Here is a 13405-nt window from a genome sequence, read left to right as displayed (position 1 = left end):
CGACGAGGGGTGGGGTGGGGTGGGGTGGTGGGGGGTGCGGGGGAGCGGGCGGTAGGGGATGATGGAGATTTTATGTAAACGGTGAAGTTTTAAAAAGGCAAAAACACTCCCCGGAGCGGAGGGCGCTGGTCGAGACCCGCCTCCGTGGGGTGCCAAACGACGGTGGGAGAGAAGCGGGCGACGGTGGGGGGAGAGACGTGACGACACGTGACGACACGTGACGAGACGACACGTGACGACACGTGACGGGTCGTCGTCGTCGTGGTGACGCGGGAGGGAGCCGCCCCGCGGTCTGAGGACGCGTTTGTGTGTCACTCGCCCCCCGTGCCGTGCAGCGTGCGATGCCTTCTCTCTCTCTCTCCCTCTCCCACCCGCCCCGTGACGGCCACCCTGCCCCACCCCGTGGAGGAGATGGAATTGACCGTCTCACGGCGGCGGCTTTCAGAACAGACGTGGCAGCAGCAGCAGTAGCAGCGGTGGTAGCAGCAGTAGCAGGAGTGGTAGCAGCAGAAGCAGCGGTGGTAGCAGCAGTAGCAGGAGTGGTAGCGGCAGCGACGCCCATCGGTGGAACTGTCACCAAGAGCGGAAGCAGCATTAGTAGCAGCAGCAGCTTTAGAACAATCGTCAACAGCAGCAGCAGCAGCAGTAGAAACACTCCTCAGTAGCAGCAGTAGAAACACTCCTCAGTAGCAGCAGCAGCAGCAGTATAGACACTCCTCAGTAGCAGCAGCAGTATAGACACTCCTCAGTAGTAGCAGCAGCAGTATAGACACTCCTCAGTAGCAGCAGCAGCAGCAGTATAGACACTCCTCAGTAGCAGCAGCAGTATAGACACTCCTCAGTAGCAGCAGCAGCAGCATCATTGGGAGGACCCTCCCCACCCGCACCTCCGATGGGCACGGTCGGCTTCGTACGTGCAGAGAGAAGTTCAACAAACAGGAAGTTATCCCTCGGTTAACATCCACATCGCTTCACGGTTCGCTTCTAGTAGAGGAAACCCCCCCCCCCCTTCACGACTGAACGTTAACATGTTGAATGTTAACGTGTTCACATGTTGAATGTTAACGTGTTCACATGTTGAATGTTAACGTGTTCACATGTTGAATGTTAACGTGTTCACATGTTGAATGTTAACGTGTTCACATGTTGAATGTTAACGTGTTCACATGTTGAATGTTAACGTGTTCACATGTTGACTCACGGTTCCGTGTTTACATGATGCGCTTTGGGCGCCAATTTCGGCCAATCCGCACGCTCGTTGATGGGGCTGAGCCGCGCCCTCGGCCAATCAGCGACGCCCATTCGTGAGCGATGAAATCCTCGACTGGCTTTGTTTACATGGCGTCTTCTCTGTTGGCAGTGGGAACGCAGGCCTCTCGCGCCGACTCGGTGAATTCCTTCTAAGCTTATTTTTCAAATTACAAGTGAACTAGGGGCGATCGCGATGGTCGCCTGAAGTGAATCGCAAAGGGAAAATCGGAGTGGGAAAGTAACTATCCTTATTTATTATTAATGTTGAGTGTTTTAATGTTACAAGCTACGTTTCTAGGGTCAAAAAGGTCAACTTGCAATCGTCTTGGAACGGATTAATGCTTTTAACGTGGCCATCTTCACGTTCGGTTCATTTCATTTTGGTGGAACGGATTAAAAACGTTAACCGAGGGACTCCTGTCCTGACATCAGCACAGCTGCACAGAACATCATCATCAGCAGCAGCGGTAGTAGCAACAGCAACATCAGTCACTGGACAATCATTAGAAGCGGCAGAGTGAATATGATGATCATCAGCAACAGTAGCAGCAGCAGCAGCAGCACCGTCGGTGCAAAAAGCAGCGGCATCATCGTCGCAACCGGCATCGCCACCATCGCGATCAATGATGGATTCAATCAGCATCGGCACACCTCGCGCGCCCGTCGGTAGAGCGCCGGCCGATCGTCCTGGCGGCCAACTCGGCCGATGCCGCTCGGCGACTCTTCACCCCCCCCCACCAACCCCCCACCAACCCCCCACCAACCCCCCCCAACCCCCCCACCAACCCCCCACTCCAGGGGGGTTGGTGGGGGGGGGTGTGGGAGGTGAACCTTCATCCACGGACGGCACAACGACCCGTGGCTACGTGAGCCGTACAGGCGCCGGCAAAGTCAAACGAGCCCGCAAGCAATATTCGCTGCGAGCATCTCAGCTGCACTAATCGGGGTTCTTAAGAGGCGCGGGGGGGAAGGCTTTTGAGGGTTGTAATGATCCGAGAGCTGGTCCGGTCGCCTGCCAGCAGGGAGAGCTTCCCCAAGCGGCGGTGTTGAGCGCGGCCGCGTGTACGGGTCGGCGATGTGTAATTACTGTCGGCATATCACCGACTGGCCTTGGCTCGTTGCGTCACTTGAAGCTGACACTTTGACTTGAAGCGTCGCAGCGTAGGAAGAGCCCAAGAGAGCAACAGGAAGCGACCAAGATTATCCCCTTTTAACGGCGCCGTTTGGCGAGGAGTGTAGCCCACGAATGCCGTCACGGCCCACGAGGGGGGTGTGGGTGGCCAGCGCCACGCCCGGCCGCCTTTGTCTCCCCAAAGTGTTGATAGTTTGGGTGACAACCCCTTACTAATTGGCTGTGCCGGCTGGTGGTGGTGGCGGCTTTAACTACACATTTTTTTTTATATTTACGCGATCTCACCCCCAACAGAAAGTGTATATATCAAGAACCTCATTCCCACTCTGTTGGTACGTGAACAGGAGACTCGAGGTCCCCCCCTCCTCCTCTCCCGCTCTGCGTCTGTGCCGCTAACTCCGACTTCCGTGCGTCGACTCCCGGTGCGATAACCCACCTCCGCTCACCGACATTCCCTTCCTCGCTCTGAACTCACCGCTTGCCGTGCCCTCGCTCACCCCCACGCTCACCCCCCCCCCCCTTAAGCCTCCCCTCAAAACCACCGCCACCACCACCGCCACCGTTCCCTCTTCATATTCTCGTGGCTATGCGAATCACTCACCCCCCCCCTATTCATTCAATCTATTCGTCGTCATTTACTGTCATCAATGTCACACAACACCATCGCAGATTCACCCCCAATCGCTTCCTCTCATGTCAGAGTCAGTGTTTATACCGCAGCAGCAGCAGCACGAGGAATCCGATTAGCTATAAAGCTCTTTGTTTTCAGTTCGGGGCACGGGTGAGAACGTCACAACAACAAACAACAACACAAACGCGATAGGAGTGCACAGTGCAAGGAAGGTAAACAAGTCGCCCAGACACAAACAAACAACACAAAACCATCCCCGTCCTGCCAGACAAGCCCACTGAGGTGTTCACTCGTTCTTCAGAAGCGACCTGCCCACCAATGATAGCTCACCAAAGTGGCTCACCATCATTTGGACATTTGTAGCAGCGGAGTAATCTAAAGAGTCTACACGCGTGTCTCTACTTGTATTCAACCTCATCTCCACCACTAACACGCGCACACAAACACACACTCGCACATGCACACAACAACCGCCATTCGCCACGACGCTTGTGCCAGGCTATGTGCACGTTGAGGCCACGTGAAGTGTCAAACGCCCGCTAGCAAGAGGTCCGGGGCAGACCCAGGTGCCACGGGTCGACTGACTGAGATGACTGGCTGATGCACCACCTGTGCCACCTACTGTGCCAACTTGCTGTGCTTTAGCCACCCGGCGCTCCGCTCGTTGTTGTGAGCGTCACTCCTCCGCCCTCCGTTGTTGTTGGAGGGCGACTGCCTCCAACTGCCCAGTAGCGTCCTTCACGAGCCTCCTCCACAGAGGCCGATCTTGACACCGCTGGTACCAGTCATCGGCAAGTCCACTCAGCTCCACGTCCTCCTGTACCACATCACTCCATCTCTTCTCTAGCCCGTGCTGCGCCCGTTTAGCCTCCTCTGTCTGGCTGAACAGAAGCTGCTTGGGCATCCGGTGGCTGGGCATGCGGGCTACATGACCCAGCCAACACAGCCTTGCCTGCCGGAGGAGCTCACCGATGGGACTTTGTCCAGATCTTTCAAGGATATGTGAGCTCCTCACACAATCCAGCCTGGTTAAACCCAGGATGGATCGTAGGCAGGGCAGCCTAAATGTTTCTAACCACCGAAGATGTTACATTAGGGGGGTCCACGTTTCGCAAGCGTAGAGAAGGGAGGGAATGACTGTGGCCGAGAAGACCTGAAGCTTCGTGCGGAGCAACAGATCAGGTAGCTTCCACACAGCGTTACGCAACCGATGAAAAGATATTGCCGCTCGACTGATTCGGAGTGACACCTCTGCTGTCAAACCGGAGCCGGTCATGAGCACACTGCCCAGGTATGGGAAACTCTCCACTCTCTCCACAACTGCCCTATCATTAATTGGGAGTTGTGGGGGTGGAGTGTCCGATGGTACAAAATACCCAGGCAGGTGCTTAGTTTTGGTGGGGCTGATGGTAAGTCCCCACATCTTAGTGGCATGCTCCAGGTTCAGCAGTAGCACCTCCAACTCCTCCTTTGAGTGAGCAGCAATTACCTGATCATCAGCATACGTAACATTGTTGAGCAATAGCTTGACCGCACCCGGGCATCGATCAGCCTTCAGTACTTCCTCAACAGATGGCACCTCAGGCAGCCGCTCACAGGGGGTGACTTCCAATATTTAAAGCACCGCAGCCTCAGCAGGGTCATCCCCACTTTGTCCCACGATGTTTTCCAGGCTGAGGGACTTCCCCTCCCCCAGGACCTCAGAAATGCTCAGCAAATCTGCAAACCTGTTCCTGGGGGTTGGAGATTGGATCACCGTTCTTTGCCCTAATGATGGTAATAGGTGTGGCGCTGCACGTTACTTTTTTGATGGAGTTAAAGAGCGATTTGTGATCGCGAGCCATTGAGGCAGACTCCATCTCCTCAGCAACCCGCGACCACCAACCATCCTTGCAGCGCCTCACGGCTCTCCGAACCTCCGAGCGAAGGCTGCGGTAAGCCTCATTCTCTGACGTGGGATACTGTAGACGATGAGAGTGGGCCTGTCGCTTTTTCCCAGCCAGCCTCTGAACACTACCTCTGTCAGCCAGGGTCTCTGGGGAGGTCTGGACCGTGTACCCAAAACAGCCCGTTGCAGCTACATGAGCCACAGTCCTCAACCTCGCCCATTTACCCTCGACATCTGGAGGAGTGGGGGACGATGCCAACCCCAGCCGCAAGTGATGATTAAATTCTTGCTTGCAACTTTCATCAGCTAGCTGAGACCAGGCCACCGTGGGTTTGAATGGGGTCCTGGGTGTACACCGACCACCGGAGTGGAAGAATAGCAGGCGCATCTTACAGATGACAAGTCGATGGTCAGTGGGCAGATCAGCTCCACGGTAGGTCCTGGTGTCAAGGACATGGGCCCGCATCCGCTGTTCCATCACTATGTAGTCCAGCAGATGTTCTTGCTTGGACCCGGCATGCATCCATGATGTGTGGATGCGCCGATGCCGGAACAGCGTGTTGGTAATTACAAGCCCATGGGCTGCACAAAAGTCTAGCAGCCTCCTATCGTTATTGAGCTGATCTGGCCCATGTCTTCCAATCACTACAGACCAGGTGCTAGCATCATGACCAACTCTGGCATTAAAGTCACCCAACAAGATGACTCTATTCCGAGGGGCCACTTTAGCCAGCACCTGTGACAGGTCATAGAAGGCATCTGACTCATCGGCTTTGCCTGCATCCCTCCACGGATGTTAGTCTTCGGTGGGGGCATAAGTAACCACGACTACCACTCCTCGCCTCTGGTTGATGGGAAGGCGAGCCCAAAGTAGCCTGGGGTTTACAGATTCCCACACCTCACCACCACGCTCCCACGCCCCCTTCATTCTTTTGTTCAGAAGAAGAGCCACTCCCTGTTTGGTAGTATCCTGCCCCGAGTAGAGGACTGTCCACCCCTCATGGTGGCAGGAGCCAGAGCCGGTCCACCGGACCTCCTGAATACCACAGAGATCCAGGCGGTACCGGTCCAGCTCCCGACAGAGGAGTGGCAGCCTTTCCTCCGCAATGAGCGTTAGAACATTCTACGTGGCCATTCGTAGTGGCTTTTTGTTGTTTCTGGAGGAGCCCCGAGGGTAGAGTTTCAATCTTCTGGCTCCGCCAAATGGGGTTTGGCCAGTAGACGCCATAGACGCCTGTCCCCCCGGGGCCTCCGGCACAAGCTTAATACATTTTTTTACTCGTAGTGTAGTGGTAGTTAATTGAAGGTGGAGGGGTTACCAGCCGATCGCACCTGTCCAGAACCCCCATTTAGCCGCCGTGGTGTTTTCAAACGCCACGAAGGGAAGGGCCAATCTCAATGGGCCCTCCCCTCACGGCACTGCCCACCACAACGTTGCCGTCCGGCACCACACACATACACTCACACGCACATGCACATGCACACACGCACATGCACACACGCACACGCACATGCACACGCACATGCACACGCACATGCACACGCACACACACGCACACACACTCACACGCACATGCACACTCACACGCACATGCACACGCACACACACGCACACACACTCACACGCACATGCACACTCACACGCACATGCACACTCACACGCACATGCACACGCACACACACGCACACGCACTCACACGCACATGCACACACACGCACATGCACACACACTCACACGCACATGCACACACACTCACACGCACATGCACACGCACATGCACACACGCACATGCACACACGCACATGCACACACACATCGCTCTTAATCTCTCTGCGAAAGCGCCTTGGGTTAAGTCTCTATGAATGACGTTCGGTTGAGATGAGAGACGCCGCTACTTTCGACTCCGATGCAAAATGTTCAACTCCGTCGGGGCAACCGACGAGATTCGCGCTAAACTCGGAGCAGCTTCAGTTCTATGTTGTGATGGCGAATGAACAGAGCCATGGGGAGGAGCGGTGATTGAGTGAGTGACCGTGAGAATGAACAAACTTGGGTTTTGAGTGCCACCACCACTCAGTGTTGACCTCATCGGCACAGGATGTGCCACGGTGGTGAGATGTTAACAACCTCGCCTGGTGTACAGGAGGTCTTGGGTTCGATCCTGACGCCTGTAAATGTGGAGTTTCCATTTTCTCCCCGTGGTCGCGTGGATTTTTGTCCGGGTCCTCCGGTTTTTCCCTCCACATTTAGAAAGAACGCGACGCGTTTGGAGTGTTTGGTTCCTGCTATAAATGTCCGCGTGATTATTAAGACACTTCGATGAGCTGCCATTGCTGATGGCCAGCTCGCTTCTGAAGGCGAGCTGCGTAGATCAGTGGGGGCCTTACCTGGCCACGGAAAATCAATGTTTAGAATAGTTTAAAACCATTCGCATCACACCGCGCGTGGCTTGTCTAGACAGGGAGGGTTTCCCTGCCGTCAGGAGATGTGTGGAGATGGAGTGATGCGGTACGATAGGGTGTGGAGCTGAGTGCACTTGCCAATGACTGGTACCAGCGGTGTCAAGATCGCCCGCTGTGGAGGAGGCTCGTGAAGGACGCTGCTGGGCAGTTGGAGGCAGTCGCCCTCCAGCAACAACGGAGGGCGGAGGAGCGACGCTCACAACAATGGGCGAAGCGCTGGGTGGCTAAAACGCAGCAAGTTGTCACAGTAGGGAGCACTGCTGGTGGTGCATCGGCCACTCATCTCAGTCGACCCATGGCACCTGCTGGGGCTATCCCGTGAAATAAAAGATAGTTTAGTTTACAACACAGCGGTGTTGGGTTTTTCTGCGGCTCCTCCCGATTTCCTGAACCGCACGCGAAGCCAGAATTGCTGATGGCGAATCGAATTCGTGGGCGAGACATCCCAAGGTGGCCATCAGCAAACTTCCTCCTCACTGCGGACGATGACATTGGCGTTGCGACGCTCAGAAACTAAAAACAAAACGCAGCGCCGCTGCTGATTAAAATAAAAATCTCCGCGGAGAACGGAGACCGAGAGGTGATGGCTGCTTGGGGGCTGTGTTGATTTTTGCGTCGGAGGACCGTGAGAGGTTGGCGTTGTTGGCGTTGTTGGTTCTTGTTGTTGGCGTTTCGTCTAGCAGTGGATTGAACATGGCTGCTGCTGCTGCCGCCGCCGCTGTTGCTGAACGATGGTCATAGCGGATGAGAATTGAAGGCGCGGGTTGCGATGTTGATTTGGTTGCCAGTCGCGTCTACTACGTAAGGTTACGTCGCGTGTGTGTGTGTCGGTGTGTGTGTGTCCGTGTGTGTGTGTCCGTGCGTGCGTGTCCGTGTGTCCGTGCGTGTGTGTCCGTGCGTGTGTGTCCGTGTGTGTGTCTGTGTGTGTGTCCGTGTGTGTGTGTGGTGTGTCCGTGTGTGTGTCCGTGTGTGTGTCCGTGTGTGTGTCCGTGTGTGGGGAGCGGTAGCGTCGTGGTTAGCGCGCTGCGCTACGAACCCGGCGACCCGAGTTCGATTCCCGCTCACGGCCACCACCGGTGACGATTATCCGAACCGGTCTTGGGCCTCCCCTAGGTCGACTCAGCCTCAAATGAGTACCTGGTGCGGTGCTAGGGAGACAAAGGCGGCCGGGCGTGGTGCTGGCCACCCACCCCCTCGTGTGCCACAGTGCCGGCAGCCTTCACAGGTGCTACTCGCTAGCAGCACTTGCCCCCTGCACAGTCTGCGCAGGCTGTCACTGGAGCGGAGGGTGGTCTTTGTGTCTGCCCACATCATTCTTGTATAGACTTTTTTAAACCCCCCCCCCCGCCCCCCCCCCCCCCCTTTAAAATCTCTCTCAGCGAGGGAGCAGAGAGAGGTCCCTGGCGCAGCGAGAGACGCCAACGACGAAGCGACTTGACTCCCCGCGTCGCGCGTGCCACTCCGCGCGCGTCTTGATGCGAGCGCGGCGCCCTGCGTGTCCCCTCTCTCGCACCGTGATGAAGAATGTTGTCGGTTTTTTGTGAGCGTCCCGTGTATATAATAATAACAATAAGATAGTTGAGGCGACGTAAATATATAAGAACATAAGCTACAATCCAATTGCAACATTTCACGACGGATATTTTTTAAGTTTCGCCGGTTCCTCCTCCTCGTCTCCGTTGTGTTTCGTGGCGAGCGGTCGCGGTATTAAAGTTTTATTCGGAAACGGAAGATTTTGTTTGTCGACGATTGGGGAAAAAGATGTGGAGATTGATGCACACGCACACACACACGCACAAAAGACAAAGATCCCCCGTGTAGCCTATAACGTACTGTTGGAGCAAGTGCTGTTAGCGAGCAGCGCCTACGAAGGCCGGCAACTTTGGTCGCACGAGGGGGCGGGTGGCCAGCGACACGCCCGGCCGCCTTTGTCTCCCCCAGTGGCGATGTCTACTCCACACCGCACCAGCTACTCATGTTGAGGCTGAGTAGGCCATCATCATCATCGTTATCACGTGGACATTTACAGCAGCCAGATGCTGTAAGCGCGTGACTCTGATTCTAAATGTGGAGGGAAACAACCGGAGGACCCCGAGAAAAATCCACGTGGCCACGGCGACGAAATGCCAACTCCACATTTCCAGGCGCCAGGGTCAAGATGGAGCCCACGGCTTGCTGCATACCGCGTGCGTGCGCGTCACAGGGGTGTACCACGTGGGCACCGGTGGCCACGTGGCCTGCGAGTGTGGCCAATCACAAGGCTCTCGTTACTTTGTTCTATATTTGAGCATTCCTGGCAGCGATTTCAGCCGCACCACCTCTACATAACAATAGGCTCAGTCAACCATTCTACACAACAAAGACTCATTTCCTGGCAGCGATTTCAGCCGAACCACCTCTACATAACAATAGGCTCAGTCAACCATTCTACACAACAAAGACTCATTTCCTGGCAGCGATTTCAGCCGAACCACCTCTACATAACAATAGGCTCAGTCAACCATTCTACACAACAAAGACTCATTTCCTGGCAGCGATTTCAGCCGCACCACCTCTACATAACAATAGGCTCAGTCAACCATTCTACACAACAAAGACTCATTTCCTGGCAGCGATTTCAGCCGCACCACCTCTACATAACAATAGGCTCAGTCAACCATTCTACACAACAAAGACTCATTTCCTGGCAGCGATTTCAGCCGCATCACCTCTACATAACAAAAGGCTCAGTCCCTTTTACACGCACCTTTACAGCAGCCGCACCTAGTTTACACAACAAAGGCTCATTCCTAGCAGCGTGCTTCAGCCGCACCGAACCTCAGGAATAATATTCAGGGCCTACCTTGGCTCCTCCCACCCTCAACCAGTATATATACAAGGACTGTTTCCTTGGAATTTCTCTCACTTGATACAGCTATCGTGCTGTGACGGTTCCACCCGAAGACGGAAGCTTGTGTTGCCTCGGAAACGTGATTTTTATTTTATTTTTATTTTACTTTTATTAATTAAAAATTTTACCTACGTGACTTTACCGGAAAAAACCTAAGAATATATCTCGTTACTTTGTCCACTCACACCCCATAACTCCATTCACTCCCGATCCCACAATCACAACGTTGTCAATATTTTTCCAGAATGAAGGTTGTTTTTTTTCTTCTAGGTTAGATCGTGTCAATAATAAATGTGTCGTTAAACCCGCCGCCACCACCACCCGACACAGCCAATTGAGTAAGGGGTTTGGGGCCGTCCATAAATGACGTCACGCACCTGGGGGGGGGGGTGAGAAATGTGACGTCACATCAAAATGCGCAACTTTAAATAAATATAGACAACACGTTCTACTTAATTAAATAGACTTTTTAATAAATGTTTTCTCCTACAATATCAGAATGCAGCGCCACATTAAAGACGCACTACAATGACAATAGTTTAAAGCGATTTGAAGCATGTTTATTTTTTTGGGGGGGGTGGGGCAGAGCTTTGTGACGTCATATTTGAGAGGGGGGGTGGGTCTGACTTAAATTGGCTTCACATTGTGTGGCCGCAGAAAGAAAAGGCTCACTGGACCAACCGCCACTGCCGCCCCCATCTCGGCCCTCGTACCGACTGCGCACTCGCAGGCTGTGCTCGCCAGCCCTGGCAGATTCCCCGCAGCCAGAGACGATGGGTGGCAGGGGGGCGGTATCTTCTTGGTTCTTTCGGTAAAGTCGTCACGTAGAAGGGAAATAATACAATAACAAAAATAAAACATAATAAAATAATTCTCACGACGTTTCGGCCACAACGCAAGAAGCCGTCCTCAGGTGAAGAACAGGTCTGTCGGAAAGACAGCGTCTGAATGAAACACCACCAGGCTTGGAGCGTGTATTTAAGCTGTTGGGTTGGAAGCGCTAACCCCACAGGTTGGTCGCGCGAGACGAACGCCATCGCGGCCCTGTGCAGTGAGGGGATGAGGCCACGGAAGGGATGGAACACGAGGCACGGCGCAGGTAAGCGCACACGATTGGCTGAGCGGTGCGATGTCGTCCTGGGTCTTTGAAGTTTCGGGAATAAAAAATTAACCCGTAAAAACAAAGTTTTTCACTCTAAATCCTTTATATGCGTGGCGGCTAGAGTGCTCTCGTCCTCTGGCTTGAGATGGCTGCCACCTATGGGTCAGATGATTGTCTGCCAGCATTAAGCAATTGGTAATTAAATATTTAAAAAATGTTCCCTAAACAGTGTAAAATTTTGGAAAAAAATTTTCATGAAAATTAATTGTCACGCACAACGAGTCTGTGTGCAAAATGTCAGCTCGATTGGATCACGGGGAGCGGGTTAAAAAACGACCGAAAGATTTGCACGGTCGTAAGCAAGCAAGCACGCAAGCAAGCAAGCAAGTGAACTTAATATAAAGGATTTAAAAAGAGAGATTTTCAGTCTCTCATCTTCAACCTCTGGACCGCAAAGACCCCATTCCCTGCCTCCTCGAGCCGTTCGCAGCATCCGTGCGATGCCAGCGAGTGCCGCTGCGAGACGGTGACAGGTAAAGTCCTTCTCCCGTCCGTGAGACGCCGTGAGTCCAGCTTCGAGGTACGTGGTAGGACGTTTGAGTGACTGGGTACGTAGGCTAAGCTCTTCTCGCGAATAAAAATGAGCACAGAGCATCGGTGTGGTGTCTGTGATGTGTGTGTGTGTGGAGCGACGCAGGTTTGGGTGCGTTCGTACAGCTGTGCGCCGCGTTGGGGTGAGCGGTGGTGTCCACGACGAGTGTGTGGGTGAACCCCATGCAGCCGCAGGTCTGGATGCGGTGGTGTCCACGAGGGTGTGTGGGTGAACCCCGCGTGGCCACAGGTGTGGGTGCGGTGGTGTCACCGGGCGAGTGTGTGGGTGAACCCCGTGCGGCCGCAGGTGTGGGTGCGGTGGTGTCCACGAGGGTGTGTGGGTGAACCCCGTGCGGTGGTGAGCCAGCAGTTGAGCCGTGTCCCTCAGAGGGCGCTAACGGGGGGGGGGGGCGATCACCTGGTCGATGGACGCGGTGGAGGAGGGAGTGGAGGGGGGGACGTCGCCCCCCACAAAACGACTTAAGAGGGGGAGACAAAGATCCCCCGTATAGCCTGCACAGACTGTTGGAGCAAGTGCAGGGCGGGTGGCCAACTCCGCGCCCGGCCGCCTTTGTCTCCCCTGTGGCGACGATTTAACGCACCGCGCCAGGTACTCGTTTGAGGCTGAGTCGACCTAGGGGAGGCCCAGGACCGGTTCAGATAATCGTCGTCGCACGTGGGCGCTGGGTGGATCGCAACATCGCAGGATCGCGAGAGGAGGTGATGATGGAGCAATTGCCCCCCAGGGTCTGTGCATGTCTGAACATTGGGGCCCACACACCGCGTGGTGTATTAATGAGGTGTTGGGGCATTCACGTGGTGACATCAGCATACGGCACGAATCACGAAAACTCACTGGACGCACAAACTACTAACACACACACACACCACTAACACACACACCACTAACATACACACACCACTAACACTCACACAACACTAACACACACACACACACCATTAACACACACACACCACTAACACACACCACTAACACACACACTGGGGAGACAAAGGCGGCCGGGCGTGGTGCTGGTCACCCACCCCCTCGTGTGCCGTGCCAGCCTTCATAGGTGCTCCATGCTAACAGCACTTGCCCCTACAGTCTGCTCAGGCTATACGGGGGATCTTTGTCTTTGTGCGTGCCGCACGTGTTAGCAGCGCACTGGGAACGACTGTTAATGGAGGCATCATAAATTAAAATTATTATTACAAAGATAACAAAGTCAAAGATCCCCCTTATAGCCTTAACAGACTGTAGGGGCAAGTGCTATTAGCGAGCACCTATGAAGGCCGGCACGGCACACGAGGGGGTGGGTGGCCAGCACCACTCCCGGCCGCCTTTGTCTCCCCAGTGGCGATGTTTACTACGCACCGCACCGGGTACTCATTTGAGGCTGAGTCGACCTAGGGGAGAGCACAGGACCGGTTCAGACAATCGTCACCGGTGTTGGTGG

The 13405-nt window shown here is 54.5% G+C and overlaps 1 long non-coding RNA gene across 1 annotated transcript; it reads left to right on the top strand.

Annotated features, from left to right (window-relative positions):
• The first annotated feature begins 44 nt into the window (after window positions 1-44).
• Window positions 45-9096, top strand: LOC144950710 (uncharacterized). The gene is made up of 2 exons (XR_013640397.1): window positions 45-2527; window positions 8528-9096. It is a non-coding gene; the product is annotated as an uncharacterized LOC144950710 (long non-coding RNA).
• The last annotated feature ends 4309 nt before the right edge of the window (window positions 9097-13405 follow it).

Source organism: Lampetra fluviatilis, chromosome 59 (genome assembly GCF_964198595.1).
Source record: "Lampetra fluviatilis chromosome 59, kcLamFluv1.1, whole genome shotgun sequence".
NCBI classification, from domain to species: domain Eukaryota; kingdom Metazoa; phylum Chordata; class Hyperoartia; order Petromyzontiformes; family Petromyzontidae; genus Lampetra; species Lampetra fluviatilis.
Note: the sequence above shows the minus strand (reverse complement) of the source record. Positions and strands in the feature narration are given on the sequence as shown.